General features: G+C 43.3%; 1 protein-coding gene across 1 annotated transcript in view; it reads left to right on the forward strand.

The window, feature by feature from the left end:
* LOC115396421 (zinc finger protein 271-like) overlaps window positions 1–18,226 on the forward strand; it is a 374,023-nt gene that overhangs the window by 240,829 nt on the left and 114,968 nt on the right. The window lies entirely within an intron of this gene.

The following is an 18,226-nucleotide window of genomic DNA, read 5'->3' on the forward strand; positions in this document are numbered from 1 at the left end:
ACCTGCAAACATAATGAAAAATACAAATTAACTACAAACATTAAAACTATTTACTGAAGTTTTCTTTATAATATGAACGAGTGGACAATAAAGCAATAGTGTCCCAACTCATATAAACCAAATTTATATTTAGTGGGTTTTATGGTGTAATGTTCTTTTGACAATATAGTGTTTGTATACAAACATTCATTTTACTACAGTTGTGGATATCTAAACTATTAAATAATGATTTTTTATAGAGCTGAATTATATTTTCTATTTAAACAATGCATTTGTGATTAATGCATTATTAAGTAAAATAATTAAACAGCCTCGTTACTGATGGATTGCGTTCTGTAATGTGTGTAATACACACACACACACACACACGCATTATTTCAGTTTTTCTCAATCTGTAAATTTATTTTATAAATGCCATTATCAAATAAAAAACAATGTGAGTCAAAACAAATTAGAAATGTAATATATATATATATATATATATATATATATATATATATATATATATATATATATATATATATATATATATATATAAAATTCACTGAATTCTAAACTGTACCGTGAAGACGTCCACACTATCACCAACGAATTAAAGGAGCTGATCCAGCTTCAGCTCTCAAACACTGAACGAGATGAATATGTGGTCAGGACCACTTAACCCAAGACCGGGTCCAGACCAGCACCAGAGCCTTCCCAGACCAAGACTCTGAGGGGCTGAGCTCAAGTTTAAGAACAGGACCAGAACCAGGACCAGGATCAGAACCAGAACCAGTGTACTCTAGGGCCAGAATGTCGCCCAAAACCAGTTCTGACCAGAGAGGAAGTAAAGCCTGACAAAGAAGAAATGAGGCTCACTGATTGGTCTAATCCTGTCCCAGCTAGCAGCTAGCGGCTAGCACCTAGCGGCTAGCCATAAGCAACCACAATATCTGGTCTTCTGCTCATCTGTCAATGAGCTCCTGCTCTTTCTCACCACTTCTCATCTGACCTCTGACCTCCAGACATTTTCTAACTTCCTTTGTGAGTCTACTTCTTCTGATTCGAACCATGTGCTTTGTTTGTTTGCTACCCAAAATGCATTGCGTTTCACGTTACGTCCAGCTGTTCAAAAGTTCTCTTGCCAATGAACTGAGACCCACAGTTTCAAGGTGGACCAGCCTTCGTTTTTTTCGATCCAGACCAGAATTCAAGAGATCTTTCACACGTAAGTGGACTCTCCGAGAAAGTCTCTGAAGTGAACTCTGGTCCAGATCAAACAGACCAAGACCAGAGCACCCCAAAAACAAGACCAAAGCATTCCAAGACCAAGACTTTAAAGGACTGAGGACAAGTTACAACCTAGACCAGGATCAGAGCACCCCAAGACCAAGACGAGACCAAGGCAAGAGTATCCCAACACCAAGACTTTGAGGGCTAGAGACAAAGTCACAGCCTAGACCAGGACCAGAGCATCCCAAGACCAAGACTTTTAAGCAGTGAGACTGAGTCCTGACCAAACTAAGACCAGAGACGGAGGAGGACTGCCCGTTGCTGAGGAGAAACTTTGAGCTCTTTAGTTTTAACCAGGTGTTTTTTACAGTGTGGGACGCGGCGGTGTGTGTTGGGATGAGTGGAAGGTTAAACGCTCGGTGCGTCGGCAGCTTCTCCTCCGTGGCCTCGGGCGTTTTTCTGTCTCCTGACATCCTTTATGAAACATTAACCCCGGCGTGACCGAGCCGCGGCCGCCATCTTTCTTTCCCGGCGCTTTGTCTTGAGTGTAAACAAAGAAAGTGAAGATCCCACTTCTCTGTGTGACACGAGCGGGAAACAGAAATGCCTCCTCCGGTATTCGGGGGATTCTTTCGCTGCCATGACAAGCTTTCTGCAGGAATCTGTGCTAAATGGATTTCACACCACACTCCTCGCAACAGGGGATTTGGGGCGCCGGCGGGCGCAGAGAGCAAACATCTGCCGCCGGAGGGGGGTCGAAAACACTGTACCAGACGGTTAATCATCAAATCCTCAGCACCAGAGTGGGGAAGTGCAGAAACCAACAAGGGGAAGTTACAGGACGGGCGCTGGCGGAGCAGAGAAGCTGCGAAGCCGTCCTATTCAGAGAGCCTTTCTCATTCCTCTGTACGGAAGTTATTAGCGCAGCGGCTAATCCCACACGGCGCGCCGTGTGGGGGGGGGGCTTTAATTCCCGCTGAGGGTGGCAGGTATGTTCAAAGCAGATAAAACCACACATTAATTGAGTGACAGAGTTTGCAAGTAGGTTTTATCAGCGTGTGTGCGCGTGTGTGTGGCTGTTGCAGTTTCCTGCCTCGTTCTGCCCACGCTCGGTCAAGTCGTCTCTAATCTGCCGACGCTTCCAAACACTGGGAGACAGGATGACGCTGAAAAGAAGCTCCGATTCTGCAAAATGCACCAAACTGGTTTCAGACTGCGGGAATTTAATTTCTCTGTTTCACAGAAAACTCCCAGACAAACAGCTGGAGAAACAGCTGTTTGTCTGCATTAAATGAACTGAAGGAAGGCTGCTCCAAGCTGAAGTCTTTCTTCCAATTCTGTCTTCTCTCCATAGCGTTTCATCGTTTTTCATTTCGTGTTTTACTGTGTAGTTCTCACGTTGGCCAGTAGAGGGAGCTGTGGGTTGTTCCTGTAGTGACACCACACAAGGTTTTTCATTTCCATGGAAATGGAGTCGAAGTGTCTTCTAAAAGTTCCACTGTGAGTTCTGTTTTCAAAGGTTGTGTTTTCCGCGGCTCTGACCGTCGTAAACGGGGCTTCATGCGTCTGATCGACTGCAGGACGGGCGGCAGACATGTTTTGGTTTAACAAAACATTTTAGCAGCATAACAACCTTTAAATTCAAACTTTGAAGTTTCTCAGACACTTATGGTTTCAATGGTTTTATGCTAACCAGCTATTATGGCTATTCTGGCTATTATGACCATTTTCAGTGGTTTAGCACAGATTTTTTTTGTCTATTTTAGATTCAGCTGTTGGTTTTATTACTATTTAATGGGTCTTCAGTCCTCTCTATATTCACACATCTTATATTTGAAGATAGTTTTAGCTGTTTGGCCATTTTAAGGGTTTTAAACCATTTTTAGTAGCTATTGTCACCATTCTCTTTGTTTTAATATTTTTTGTCACTTTGAATTGAATTGTTGGTTTTCTTGCTCTTTTCGTGTCTTTTAGTGTTCACAGGTGTCCTCAGTGCTTTTTGTTTGTTTTTATCCGTTAGCATGTTTAGCCACCATAGCTGTTTCAGCAATTAACTTTTTTGTCAGTGCTGTTTTTATTTTTTTTAAAGTTATTTTAGATGTTGTTAGAAATTTACATATTCTGGACACTTTTCAATGTTTGGATTTTTCAGATATTTCAGTGGTTTTAGTTGTCAGTTGAACCTTTTTAGCTGTTTTCTCTCTCTCTCTCTCTCTCTCTCTCTCTTTAGCTCTTATTAGAATTTTAACATTTTCAGCTTTTTTAGCTATTATTGCAGTTTCAGTGGTATTTATGCTTTTTATCTATTTTTAGACATTTTATCCATTTTCACTAGTTTGACTATTTCATCTGTTTATGTTAAATAAGTGTAACAGATGTAAAACAAGGTAAAGGAGTTTATTTGAACAGAATTCTGTGAACGCTGGATGGACTGCTCAGCTAAAATCATGACATTTATGCCTTAAATAATTAGAATATGTCCCAAAATAAGAGTGATTTCACTTCAACATCCAGTCGTGTGCTCTTGTGAGTGACAGGCTTCGGTGAAATATTTCTGTCAAAAAGAAACCTGCTTCAAACATGGTTATATGTTCGACCACTTTTTATATTGGAGGGAAATATTCCATATTCACAAACATGATCCTTCATCTCTCTTCTTCTCATGGTTTTCTTTGTTTTCTCAACATTCTTTCTTTTCAGTGTGTGTGTGTGTGTGTGTGTGTGTGTGTGTGTGTGTGTGTGTGTGTGTGTGTGTGTGTGATGAGTCAGATGATCTCTGTGCGACTCAAGAAAAAACAATCTGTAATTATGGTCTCCTATATGTAGTCAGCAGGCAGTAATTACTCTCTAATCCTTTGCATTTAAATCACACATATTCAGCTTTGCGTTGCCGCGGCCGAACGTTGGATTTAGTTTGTATTAATGTGTTTCCAGTCGATGAGATTCTGCTGTGCAGCGGCTTTAAAGACCCGCTGCAGGTTTGAGTTATATCGCAGAGAAACAGCAATTCAACATAAACAGCACGATTCAGGATGGAACGCACATTTTATCCACTCTTTTGACTTGTAGTTTACCTCCGAGCATGTGGAGAATAACCAGGAACATACAGAGAGAGAGAAAATAAATAAAAATACATTTGAAACAACCCGAAGATTTATTATAAAATATCTTTCATTTCTCAGAAAACTGTCAGGATGAAAAATACACTCAGTAAAAACATAAATGGAACAATTAAATGGCTTAGATTGGCTTAGATGTTTTAAACTGAAAGAAAAAATGGTGAAAGAACATAACACAAAGTAAAAAATAAAATGAAACCCAGTACAGAAAAAAAGGTTTTTATTTGACACAACATAAAGAAACTTTGTGTCATAAAAGTTAAATAAAATAAACATATGCTGAAACAAAATGAAAAAAATTAAATTAGATATGAAGCAAATCCTAAAAATAATCGCCTACAGTGTGATTATGGAACAAAATGCAAATAAAGCTAAAGAGAAAAACCAACAATTCCACCTGAGCAACCAAGAGAACTGCAGAGCCAGAGTCCGAGGAGACTTTCTGTTGTTCCAGTTGTGGTTCAAGCACAGAGATTGCAAAATTCAAATAAGAAAAGTTCTTATGAAATAATAAAAAAAAAAAGCTATATAATTTGAATCAATTTAAAATAATTGCACAAAATGTTCATGTAATATTCTCCAAAAACATTGTCAAACAAAATTAAACATACAATTACACTAAATATTCATAAATAAGTGAAAAAAACAGTTAACATTGTTCTAAACTTCAAGAACTGTAAAAGTTTGCATGAGATATTTCTGATTATTTTTTTCCCTCCACTGAAATAAATAAAAAAGGTGAAGTTAAGAACAGAACCTAATCATCGCACTGATGTTTGGAATGTCATGCATTTATTGTGACATTTCAAAGGGTATATCAGACCGAACACAATCATTTTATTTTGAAATACTAAAGGACCGTCACCACAGCATTGTTTTGAGAACGATTTCCCTTTAGTGAATCAGAAAAGTTACACAGTCCTCGGTCTACACTGACAGGGAAGCAGACAGTTTTCAAAAAGTTTCATGTTTGGAGCATTCCCTGAAAACCTCCACCTTGGAAGAAGTTTTCAAAAACCTGCACTTTCAATAGATTGAAGTTGGACAGGTGACTGTTTTCACTGTGTCACCGGGGCCAAAGTTTCATGTATTTTTTTGGTAGTACTGAGTTATCTGTTTATTTATTTTCATAAAGCTCCTTCAAACGTTCACTGAATGATATGGACATTCAGTTTGTCTTCTATCCAGTCTGTCGTACAGTTGGTATTTTTCAGTGCCCTCTGTTTTTCTCTTCATGCTTGATCTGAAGGAAAAAACTTGTTAATTCCTGTTTATCCTTTCTTTCTTTCTTTCTTTCTTTCTTTCTTTACTTCTGTGTTTTTACTCCCTCAGCTGGTCTTTCAGTCTGTTCAGGACATCAGAAGATCAGACCTCAGAGACAACATAAAGGTAACAATGCTGTTAAAGAAACTGTTTCCAACATTTAACAGAAGGGATCACAACTTTATGCAGAAAAACAATGCAGATAAATAAACTGAACAATGTGTGTAGCTAAGAGAAGAAACAGTAAGAGGCTCCTCAGTGTAAAAACCGGGATCCTCAGTGTCGTCTGAGTTCAGTGGCGGACATTTTTCCATGCAGAAAACTTCTCCAGCTGCCCAGACTGGCTTCTGACTGGCTTCAAACTCAGCATCGGAGATGTTGAGCTCTGTGGATCTTAATAACGGCTTTGTTTATGTTCATGCTATCTCTGTCAGTAAACCTCTTTGAGGACCACGGTTCGATCTCCTACGTCTCTCACTGACTCTGGACGTTGCAGCGTTTTGATTGCACTCTCAGCTTCACTGGTGTCCATCAGATTAGAATCATAACTTCAGTCTCATAACTTCTCCTGTAGCTGATTAATGTGACCTTCTTTTGAGCCTCGATGCTCCAGCTGATCACTGTATGGATCCACTTTTAGACGCAGATCAGTGTTAACTGGATGTTCAAGACATGTTTGTCTAATCCAAACGGTATCAGCTGATGTTTATTGACACTTAAAGCAGATATCTGTTGTTCTTTAAACCACTTCACTTCTTCAAACCTAATTTTTTCTTTTATATTGGGACCAGTAGAGGGTTTAAAGGCTCCTCTGGCATTTAAAAGTTGTTCCTTAATAGTTAAAAAGTGACACTAATGAGCAACTTCAGGAAAACCAAAGGACATTTCTGCAAAGTGTTTCATGTCAGGATAAATTAAAGGTGATTTATAAAAGATCTTTACAAAACGTAGCTCCTGTTTGAAAGGTATTTACCAGAATTTGGAGGTTAAAGACAACTCAGAGACCTGAGCTGTGAGATCAATGAAGCAGAGGAGAAATCTGACGGGATATTAGCATCAGAGCCAGACTGAGCTCTAATCAGACATTTTTCACCTGGAAACTTACAAAAACAAGGACTTTACTGGTCAAAATGGTCAAAAGCTTCCCTTGCAGAAGCTGAAAAACTTTTTGTGAGTTTTCCTTCGACAACAGTTTGGCGTCTACACAGTGAAGTTTTGAGAAAGATGTAGTTAACATGTTGGTCCACTAGTTGGTGCTGTTGGTTGTTTTTTTAATGAAACTGACATTTTATTTTCACGCTTCCTGACTCTTCCCAGTAAATCAGCCCTAGTTTTAATTCTCTTGGTTCTTCCTTCAGTCTGGCGAGCGTTCAGTCACTGATTCCTCTGCACAGCCGATCCCGTCGTCACGTCAACAGACGCCCAGTTCTTCTTCTCTTCCCGTGCGTCTTATCGTTTCATCGCTACCTGACTTCACTTCTCCGCCGTCATTTCTGCACGTTCGGATTAATAGAGCCGCAGCTTTCTTCTCCACCTGCCCGGCTCAGCTTAGCTACGTTTCACTCTTATTGCAGATCTTATCAGTTAATGCGTCCTGGAAATGACTCCAGCCTGAAGGTAGTTCCCTCCAATTTGAACCATCCTGCTGGAAGGCTGCCGGCTGCAGGGTTCACGTCAGAGCTGATTAAGAGGGGCAACGGTTTAATGTCTGCAGATGATTCACCGTTTTATTACACACACACACACACACACACACACACACACACACACACACACACACACGTCCTGCAGACCAATGTGTTATGTTGTCCTAAATGCTAATAAGAGTTCTACAGAAAAAGAGGACATGCTGATATAATTGTGTGTGAGTTTTTATTTTCATAAAGACATTATATAAAAATGCTTTCACTGATTTTCGTTGTATTTGACCCCTCCAAAAATCACTTTTTTTGGGAGGGATGTTAGTTTGTCCTCGTTAGCAGTTCTTTACAGCAGAGCTGCTGGAGCAGAACACAAGGAAAGGAATGCTGCTGTGCTACATTTCTGCAAACCGTGGCGGGTGCATTAAATGATTCTGTTGTGAGATTAAAAACATGTTTCATATTAATAGCGTTTATAGAATGATTGCTGTACAGAACATTCCATTTTATTGTAAGAAAAGTCAAATGTTTGCAAGCCTTTAGTCTATGAGGACCAGAGTGTGGAAGGTAATCGGGAGCAGATCACACTCAGTCGTCCAGTTTTCAGCTGAACCACCCCTGAACTGTCCTGGCGGTGTGTTGCGGAGCGTCAAGGCTCCTTCACACCTGGCATTAACGTGTGTTTCAGGTGGTCAGATCACATGTGGCGAGCAGCAGTTTGGACTCACGTTTAGCCCATGCTCGCCTTAGCATGGCTCTGCAGTGATTCTGCCCTCCATCAGCGAGTGAGTCAGCTGTCCTTCCTGCTGCTCCGGACTCGAACCGTGCGGCCTCTCCCCGTGCGGCCTGCGATGCTCTAAATAGGCGTGCGTCAGACGGTCCCGGCTCCCCCTGTAAACGGAGCTCCTGTAGCGTCCTGCCCGCCACAGAGGCTTTGATAGCAGTCCATGCAGAGCGGCGGACACAGACCAGTGGCTTCCTCTAATGAGCAGACGGCTGCTGGCCCGCCGTGGGGACGGCGCTTCAAGCGCGGCACACCCTCCTACATTTTATCACTAATTAAGCACTAAAAGTTCCCTCTTAGAGGAGAAACTTATGCAGAGCATAAGAACCCCTGTGGGAGAGGGGGAATAAAAGGTTTCCTCCTCATCTCCAGTCGGCGTTGGGCCGTGGTGAAGGCCTGGTTCTGCAGCAGCGGACCTATTTTTAGGCCTTCATTATTCTCCCTGCTGCTCTGCTGCTGTCCTGATGGACCTGGAGATACTGTCATCTCCACTTCGCACAGCAAACCGGGAGCCTTCCCATGTTGGCTGACAGATATTCATTGGAGAGACGCGCAGCCTGGAGCCCGGCGAGCCAGACCAACGTGTTTGCTTTGGAACTTTGAGAGAAAAAGCTGTACAGACTCCGCTTCCTGGTCACACACACTTTCCTGTTGAACTCACAACACAGTATTTCCTCGTGAGAAAATGACATTTAACCATCAGTCAAAGCAAAGTTCCAGCTCAAAATTCACATTTTTCTCTTAAATATATGATTATGCTCACCTGCCGGAAGGACAGAGGCTGGTGTCAAATCACTTCAAATTAAAATAGATTGAATTAGGGTGGGAGGGGTGCCGAACTGCCATCCCCATTCTTTTTTTTGTTTTGTTTTGTTTTTTGACAGGTGACTCGTCATTGTCCTTGTGGACACATGGAAGAACAGTGAATTCAAATAGTGATTTGTAAAGAAACAGAAAAACTAAATATCAGCAACATTATTTTCAGACAAACATTCGGGAAATAAAACTACAGGCAAACAATCTGTCACGTTGCTATCATGTGTTTTGTCATATGCTTGGTAATGTTTTAAAGTGACTTTCAGTTGAATTCCATTTCATTTGTTTAGTGTCAAAACAACACAACAGCAGCTCTTTTGCACAGTGGAAACTCAGTGACTTTGGGTTTGATGTGTGTAAAAAAATGAGCCCTTTCTGAGTAAATTAGTAATTTATTAATAGATTTATCATATCATATCATATCATATCATATCATATCAGATCAGATCATGTGTAATGTGACATCCTGCCATATAGAGTCTCAACTCATCATCAGGTACCTCATGGTGGTGCTCTGTACTGTTAATTGTGTTGTCTGCCAGTGAGTGTTGGGTCTGGAATCGTGTCATGTTGTGTGTTTTACTGCTGTGTGTGTGTGTGATACTGGACTGTTTCATTAGACCCGGTCGTCATGTGGTGAGTATTGTTTGGCTGCATGCGGCTGCAGATCGTGTCCTTTGGTTGCGTGTCGGTTTGATTCCTTTCACATGGTTGCATATCGCCCTGAATCTGACACCCGTGGATCGCATGTTACCATGACGCTGCTCCGAACCACGTCGTTCCATATCATGATCCTTCATATTGAGTCTATGTTTGGCTTCACATTGCTTTCTCCGATCGCTGATCAATGGCGGGTCTGCAGCCTTTCTCTGAGGCAGTCGGTGATGCTGCAGCCGAGGACGGTCAGGAGCCACTGGCTCATTGGCTCCACTGGCAATTTAACATCTTGTGTGTCGAGAGGCCGATTATCTGTTAGCAGCGAGGGGTCAGAACAGTGAAGAGTCCTGTCAGCCTCCAGTGGCTAAAGCTTTCCTCTGTGCCGCCAAATCCGCCACACCCAGTTAACGCCGCCATCCCTTCGGTCGGCCGCAGCCCTCAGCATCGCTCTCCCCCGCCTCCGTCTCACATCCATCCCTCAAGCCGCGCTGCGTTCAGACAGCTGTGCTTAGTCCGCACACAGAGAACGACGACGGGGAGAGAAATAGAGTCTGCCTGCTGCCGGATAAAAGCAAGCTTTTTGTTTCCTAATGGAGCCTTGCCCATTTTATTTAGATCAGTGATTCAGACGGCGCCTGACGTTGGCACCATTGATTTACCATCATTCATTCAGTAAGGAGGGGGGAAAAGCAGGAGATGAAGGTGGCTGACACTTGAGAGCGCTGGGGATTCTGCATTCAGCCCGGCACTCATTAACTCACATTCTTTCTTTTAAATACATAAATTGAACGTACACTCTGTAATCACCGTCTTTTCAGTTGAGTTTATCAAGAATCTGAGGTTCCTTTCATTTCCCCAGCAGATGTTTTCCAATTTAAAAACTGTCTTTTGTCTTGGATTACTTCAACCATAAACTCAGAGAAGCTATTTTTCCACGACAAAGTGCATAAAAATAATTTGAAAAAGTACAAACGGGATTTACAAACGTCCTCCGTGAGCCTCGGCCCCGACTGACGGACAGCGAGAAATGTGGGCCGAGACGGACGGAGGGGCTGAGCGATCGGCACGCCGCCAAATTGAGTCCGGTATTTCAGTCGGAGGAATAAACTGCAGTCTTATCACAGGAGGAGCAGCTGGCAGCCGAGCAGGACAGGTGACAGAGACGATGCTGACAGCAGCCCGGCCTGCCAATCTCCAGCCTCTCTGGATTCCCAGGAGCGAGGCGAGGGCGAGGGCCGGAGCCAGGGAGGCGGAGGGGCCGCGCTGATTGACGTCTGAGGAGCAAGTCGTTACGGATGAAGTTGTGGTCATCTTGAAGTCTGGAGAAATTCTGCTGATTTGGACGCGGTTTGAGTCAGGAAATGTCAAAGCTGAATTTATCGACCAGCAGCATCTTCTGGGATCGAAGTATTTGAGGATAACGGACTGAGGCAGCAGGTCTCAGACGAAGCATCTGAAAGGAAACATCACTGACGTGTAGAGGTGGAAGATGACTGCCACATGACGCAGAACCTCTGGATGATGTTTCCTCTCCATTTGGACATTAGGAAATCTCAGGTCTCATTTACATGACGATGCTTTTAAGTGGTTTCTGTTTACATGACAACAGTGATCGGAGCCACTGTAAATGCAACTTATTGAAAATGCTCCGTTTCCGTGGAAAAGGAGGAAAATGACCTTTTCTGGAGCTGCTCAACCTACGTCCCAAGTTGCTGCTAATGCTAATGCTAATGCTCATTCACACCACGGCTATTGGAAATGGTTCTTCAAATGCAGCAGTAGAAATGGGAGAAAACGCTCCAACTCCGTCTCCATGGAAACGAGGGAAAATGCAACTTGTCTGAAACGCTGCTAAAGAGCTTGTAAACCACGGCCGCTGCAAATAGTTTGTCTATTCCACAACCGCGAAAAGGTCATCAATAAGAACCATGTTTTCCTCCAGAGAGTCATGAATCCCAGTCCAGATTCTCCTGGTCCTGGTCCTGGTCTTGGTCCAGATCCTCCTGGATGTTTCCGCAGATTCCGCAGATGTTTTAAATGACACATAGTGCATTTAGCATAAACTACTCTTAGTGTTAGGCTCAAAGACCTTCAGTAGGTTTTCCTAATCTATTTAAATCTATTGAGTTGTGCTCTCAAAGCAAGGCAGAAAGACGGTAATCTATCCTTTTAACAACGAATGTATTAAAAGATTCCATCCTCCACCCGATTAGCCATCATTTCTCCGTCAAAGAATCTGGCAGAGGGAACGCGGTCCTGTTCCAGCGGGAGCCGTCATCACCGGAGGCGTCAGCGAGGCGAGCGGCCATGACGAGCGGCAGGCAGATGAAGGCAGCGGGGGGGCTGTCCACTCTGTCAGAGACCAGGCTTTTCCCCGTGCTGCATTCAATCAGAGGCCATCACACATCGCAGCTGGACTCGTGCTGCCGTCGCTCCCAGAGCCCAGGGTTCACGGAGCAGACAGACAGTGATGGATAACTAAAGCGCGAGTCGGAGGACGAAAAACCTCATTTCAGACTTCAGGGAATGTAACATTCACTTTTTAGTTATTTCAGCTCAAACTTTATATTTCTTCGTTTTCTTCTGGTTACCCTGGTTAATCTCTAGAATCGGTTATGGGATTCTTTGATATCAGTGAAAAAATCACGCTGTTCTCCTCTTTTTAGAAGTGGTATTGTGGCATCCCTACTGCTAACGTATTGTTTGCTCTCCACATTAATCCATTCTCTATATTGGTTTATTGAAATACAAATGGCACCAGATCCTCTGTTCTGCTCCTGATACCTCTAGAAAAGCAGTGAATCTTCAGCCTGTAAATTTCAGCCTTGTGCTCACCTTGATCGTTTCTGCAGTATTTACTGGTAACGAAAGCAACAAATCAACAAGTAGCATTTCCAGCATGCGTTTCTGCTGGAAAATCCTTGTTGAAGAATGAACCATTGAAACAGACAATAAAAAGATGTCCATTTGTAACTTAGTTTATAATATATAAAATATCAGTTTCAAGCCAAAGTGATGGAGCGTCCGAAGGGAACAGCTGTCAGGGTGTCGCCTACTGGAATCGCCTCACCCGCCTCACACACATGCGGTTGGGTAGTTTTTTGAATGATTCTTTGGTTCTCTGAAAAACATGAAAGATTTAGAACTGAAATATTTGAAAGTGCAGAAAATGTCACAGACATTTTTGTTTCAGTTTGGAAACAACAGAATCAACAAACTGAAAAAACACTCATAAGTACCCTTCACATTCAGATCAGAGACTCAGCACAATCGGTACTGCATCTCGGTCTAGATAAGACAGGAGATTTAACTGGCTCCAGGATTCATCCTGTAAAGGCTACTGAGATCTTTCTGAACCATGAGGGAAAATGTGAAGATCAGTTTTGACATTTATCGGGAGCCAGTAGAGATCTGCAGTGATGTGGATGGTTATTCTGGGGGCTGCGGGGGAAGCGAGGGTGGAGGTAATGTGAACGTTCTCCGTGACCATGAGTGTTTTTTCACACGCTTGGTTGTGCATCAAAATTCAGAACCAAAGATGTAAACAAACAGCATGTTGGTCTCTGCTGGATGTACAGACAGATCTGCTCGAGCCAGCAGGTTGGATGGATGGATGGATGGATGTAAATATGAAAGATGTTTTTGCTCCAGGAACATTGTTGTATCCACGGTTAGGAGAAATGTGGTAGGCAGCATGTCCAGCGTCTCGCCTCAACAGTTCTAGTGTAAGAAGCTGATAACGAGGACGAACCAAAAGAATTACAGACTTTTTGGGGCGTCAGATACAATGAAGATCACTGAAATACCCTGCTCCTCTGAAACTGCAGAACACCTCTGCAAATAACTCACTTTCTCTGAGATCCTGTTTCCACACACACACACACACACACACACACACACACACACACACACACACACACACACACACACACACACACACACACACAGTGCAGTACTACAGCTCATAATCCCTCGGGCTAGTTTTGATTGTTACTTAAATCTGTGTGCTCTTTCAAACTGAGAAAAGAAAAGGATGGAGAAGCGTTGGTCGTGAAATGGGTTGAAGTGGAGGGCGAGCGGCTGGCTGAGTTTCTGCCCCCTCCGCCCATTCTGCACCTCTTTTCCTTCTTCCTCGCTGAAGGGTTTCTCTTCATTATGCGCTGTGACATTCTTTGTCTGAAGGACACTGGCGTACAGCCAGGACCTTCTGCTGGGCCGGCCCAGCCGTTTAATTGAAACCGTAAAAGAACTTTCTTTGGGCACAAAAGCCCTTATGTGGGCTTTGTCGCAATTAGATTGAGCAGAAAGGCCAGCAAACCTGATAAAAAGGGATTAGGCGGAATGTATTGCTTGGATATTACGTTGAGTGTGACACAGCAGCTTGTGGAAGAATTAGCGAAGGCTTGACCCGTTGTGGGTCGGGTGGAAGGACGGAGCGGTGGTTAATAGAGTGGTCAAAGGCAGCGCTTAATTCACATTAAGAAGCCGGGGAACTTTGTGACTCCGCAGAGCCACGAGCGGTACAGTCGACCACCCCGTTCGCCCTGCCGGCCGGCTCTCAAACAGCTGGGTGCAAATTCATTACGTGCAGTCGCCCACTGTGAAAGTGTGGGGTTTAGTCAACAGAACTGCCGGGCGGACGCCGAGCAGGCGGCCGTGCCTGAATCCCCGCTTTTCCTTGCACCAACTGGAAGTATCGGACATGTTTTTATGCGCTTGTCGCCTCATTAATCTTTAACTGGAGCCGGTGATTTGCTTCAGGGCTACATAACCGCTTTCCTAGCGGCAGACAAACAACCCTCAACAGCACGGTAACATGATTAATGTCATTATTAGAATGATAAGGGAGGAGCTGCACTGCTTTTATGGTGTGTTTTAAATCAGGCTGAGCTACGTTGTAAAGAATCACTGTTGACTAAATATTTAACACCAGCGGAGGAGCGTATAATCGCTGAAGTGGTGCGTTTAAGGAGCAGATATGTGCTATATTTCACTGCAGATCAAACGGATTCCTTGAAATAAAAGGGGGAACTGTTCAGGCTTCAGAGATTTTTGGTCACATCAGATTTGCAAATCCAGTGAAAAACCATAGTAATCCCACTGCAGACAACCTTCTGTGCAGCACGCAGCTGGCAGACTGAAGGCTGGCTTCAGTGGAACGATTAACAGCTGAAGACTTCAAGAAAACCACACGAAGAGACGTGTTGTTAGGAAGACGCTGGTTACTGGAACAGCTTGTCATTAAACATCAGATGAGAAGCCCGATCAGAACTTACTGTCAATGTAGAGGAAGAACAAGAAAACATATGGTTATGGTTAGCAGAACATAGATGGATGGATGGATGATGGATGGATGGAAGAATGGATGGATGGATGGATGGATGGAAGAATGGATGGATGATGGATGGATGGACAGATGGATGGGTGGATGGATGGAAGGAATTTTTGGATGGATGCATGAATGGATGGATAGATGGAAGAAGTTTATGGATGAATGGAAGGATGGATGGATGGATGCGTGGAATGGTGGATGCAAGGATGGAAAGAATTTATGGATGGAATTCATGGATGGATGGATGGATGGGTTGATGGATGGATCGATGGATGGATGCGAGAAATTTATGAATGGATGGGAGGATGGATGGATGGATTTGTGGTATGGTGGTTGCATGGATGGAAGGAATTTATGGATGGAATTCATGGATGATGGAAGAATGGAAGGCGTGGATGGATGGATGGAAGAATGGATGGGTGGATGAACGGATGATGGAAGGAATTTATGGATGGATGGGAGGATGGATGGATGCATTGAATGGTGGATGCATGGATGGAAGGAATTTATAGATGGAATTCATGGATGATGGAAGAATGGATGGGTGGATGGATGGATGAATGGAAAAAATTTATGGAAGTTATGGATGGATGGATGGATGGATGGATGGATGGATGGATGGATGATAGAATGATGAATAGATAATGGATGGATTGATGGACTGATGGATGATGGATGGATGGAAAAAGTGCAGACTGTGGATGGGTGAGAAGTGTATGAATGGATGTTTTTCACTGTGTCTAATTGCTGAGTTGGGTAGATGGAGGGATGGGAGGAGGAACAGGTTGACAGCCAGAGATAGATAGATAGATAGATAGATAGATAGATAGATAGATAGATAGATAGATAGAGAAGTGCTCAGTGAAGCTCGCCGGCTGCGCTGTAAACCTACTTTACGTTGACATGATTGGCTCTTTCAGACGCGGCGGCCTGCTTCAAGGTGGGTTCCGGCTCGCCGCTGTGAAGCTGGAGTTATTCTCAGCTCCTTCGCGGCCCTGTCCTCGATTCCACAGCACTGTATAAATAGGTAACCAGATAGAGGACAGTCACATCTGAGGACTGCCGTGTGTTTTTCACCAGTGGAGATGAACTCGTGGTGTGTTTCAGAGTCTGACTCCCGGCTGGTTTTGGAGGCTCCTCGTAGCTCAGAAGCAACTGGAATTTCCAGACTTTGTTCGGTATGATCTTAATGTTCTTGTGGTTTTGTGTCGTTTTCTGCAGGGCGACTGAAGCTGGGATGAGAGCGCAGAGAAAGAAAGATGCAAACTGCCCCCCGGTGGAGAAGAGGTGCACTGCTGCTGTATGCACTTCCCGTTTCCTCTCTGGAGTGTGTATGTGTGTGTGTGTGTGTGTGTGTGTGGACGGGTGAGGAGGGTCAGCTGGTGTTGTGAATCAGGCCGCTGAAGAGTGGGACACGGCTTCTTCACAACACCAGGGTTCCTCCGCACCGCTTTCTGCTCCTGAACCATCTTCAGCGTGACGGCAGCTCAGCTCAGTGCACCAGGATATTACAAATATGTGTGTGAACTTTAAATAATAATAATAAAAAAAAGCATACTACAGTGTGAATAAAAGCCTGAAATAAAGCTACTGAAATCAACACTGCTGCTCATTCAGGACTCAAAGGTCTCTCTGAACCACTGTCAATAAATGTGAGAAGTATTCTGTTATGCACACACACCTCCTGTATACTTTACTGTGTGTCCCCCCATGGTTAATGATGACAGTGCATTGTTCTCTGCATGTGTGTGTGTGTGTGTGTGTGTGTGTGTGTGTGTGTGTGTGTGTGTGTGTGTGTGTGTGTGTGCAGCAGTGTCGTGCCATCAGGCGCCTGGTGAGGTTCTGGGTTCTGAGTCCATCAGAATCAGAGGAACATCCTTTACAGAGAACAGAATATTAACATGTCAAATACTTTAAAAAGGAAATATCAATATGAAATAGAAAATATTAATATTTTACTTATTTTTTTATTTATTCCAGATGTTTGTTATTTTGTTGTTGTATGAATGGTTTGTGTTTTCTGAGCAGCAGACCGATCTGTTCAAGACAAAAACAAAAAAAACAAGAAAAAAAAAACAGGAAACTTTGACCTTCACCTTACAGATCCCGGTGGCAGATTTTTAATCAAACAAGGGCGCCTCCTGAACACGCAGCTTCATTTAATTAGTGTGTACAAACCAAGCAATGATGATCAGGACTTTTAAAGTGACCTCTTCAGAACTGCTCCAAACTAAAATCTAAACTAAAGGACTCGTCGGCGAGCGGTGGAGGGCAGCCGATATCACCAACACCAAGCCGTCTCCTGATACCATCACAGCCCAAGAACAGGAAACGTGTCCGGTAAGGAGCAACGTCTGAAACTGCATCATGCCACCTACAGGAAAGCCGACACAAAGCCAAACATAGCGTCACACTGTCACAGGTGAAGGAACTGCTGTAACAACAGAAAGAGATTTTCACGGCACTGTTACAGCAACAAGACAGCTGCAAGGGCTTTATTAAACTGATTTGGAAAACACAGGAACTGATGAGATATTAAAGGATATGATGATATTAAATGAAGTTCAGGACATCAAATCCAGCCTGAACTTCACACAGAAAGAGGTGGATGACTTCAAGTCTAAAATGGCCAAGAAATCCAAACACTGTGAGAATCTGCAGGCAGAAATCTTTAGAATACGTGAATCCATGCTTGTGGTAACTGGTAAAGTGGATTATCTGAAGAGCCAATCCAGAAGGAACGATCTCCTCTTTGATGAGATGGAGGAATCACCGGGAGAGCTGAGCAGGAACAGGAAAAGTAAAAAGGATGCTGGAGGAACTCTGGGGGTGGAGAGGGCACATCTGACAGGGAAACTGGTGTCGTGCCGAGTTATGCCTGCCCGCCGAGATCTGCATGCCTGGTGGCGCCCGCTCCGATAAAACGGAAACTATGAGGCGCCAAACTGTTTTCTACGGCACAGTACTTCTTGATTATGAAAAGATGCTACATGAAAGCTTGGATTTCTTCGCATTCCAGTCTGTTAGATATGCTGAAGCATTTGATTCAGGTTCAGGTTCGAAATTCAAAATGTAATGCCTAAATGTCCAAAAATATGTCCGAAGCTCATTTATTTACAGTAAAAAGGGGATACTTTATTCCGCTTGCATAGGAACGACAGATTATATTGCAGACAGCTTAAAATATACATAAATATATAACATTACTGGTCAGGCTTGCCAAGGTTTTTTCCATGGGAAAAAATATATATACAATTTCAATTATATTACATATTTTTAATTACTGTGATTTTTTGCGTTTGAGGGTAACTTTAACGGATGCAACGTGACCCCTGCTCGCTAGTGAGTGTGGCACAATAAGGATGGACGGTCAACTGTACATTGAGATATTGACCTACAAAAC

Source organism: Salarias fasciatus, chromosome 11, assembly GCF_902148845.1.
Source record: "Salarias fasciatus chromosome 11, fSalaFa1.1, whole genome shotgun sequence".
In the NCBI taxonomy this organism is placed as follows: domain Eukaryota; kingdom Metazoa; phylum Chordata; class Actinopteri; order Blenniiformes; family Blenniidae; genus Salarias; species Salarias fasciatus.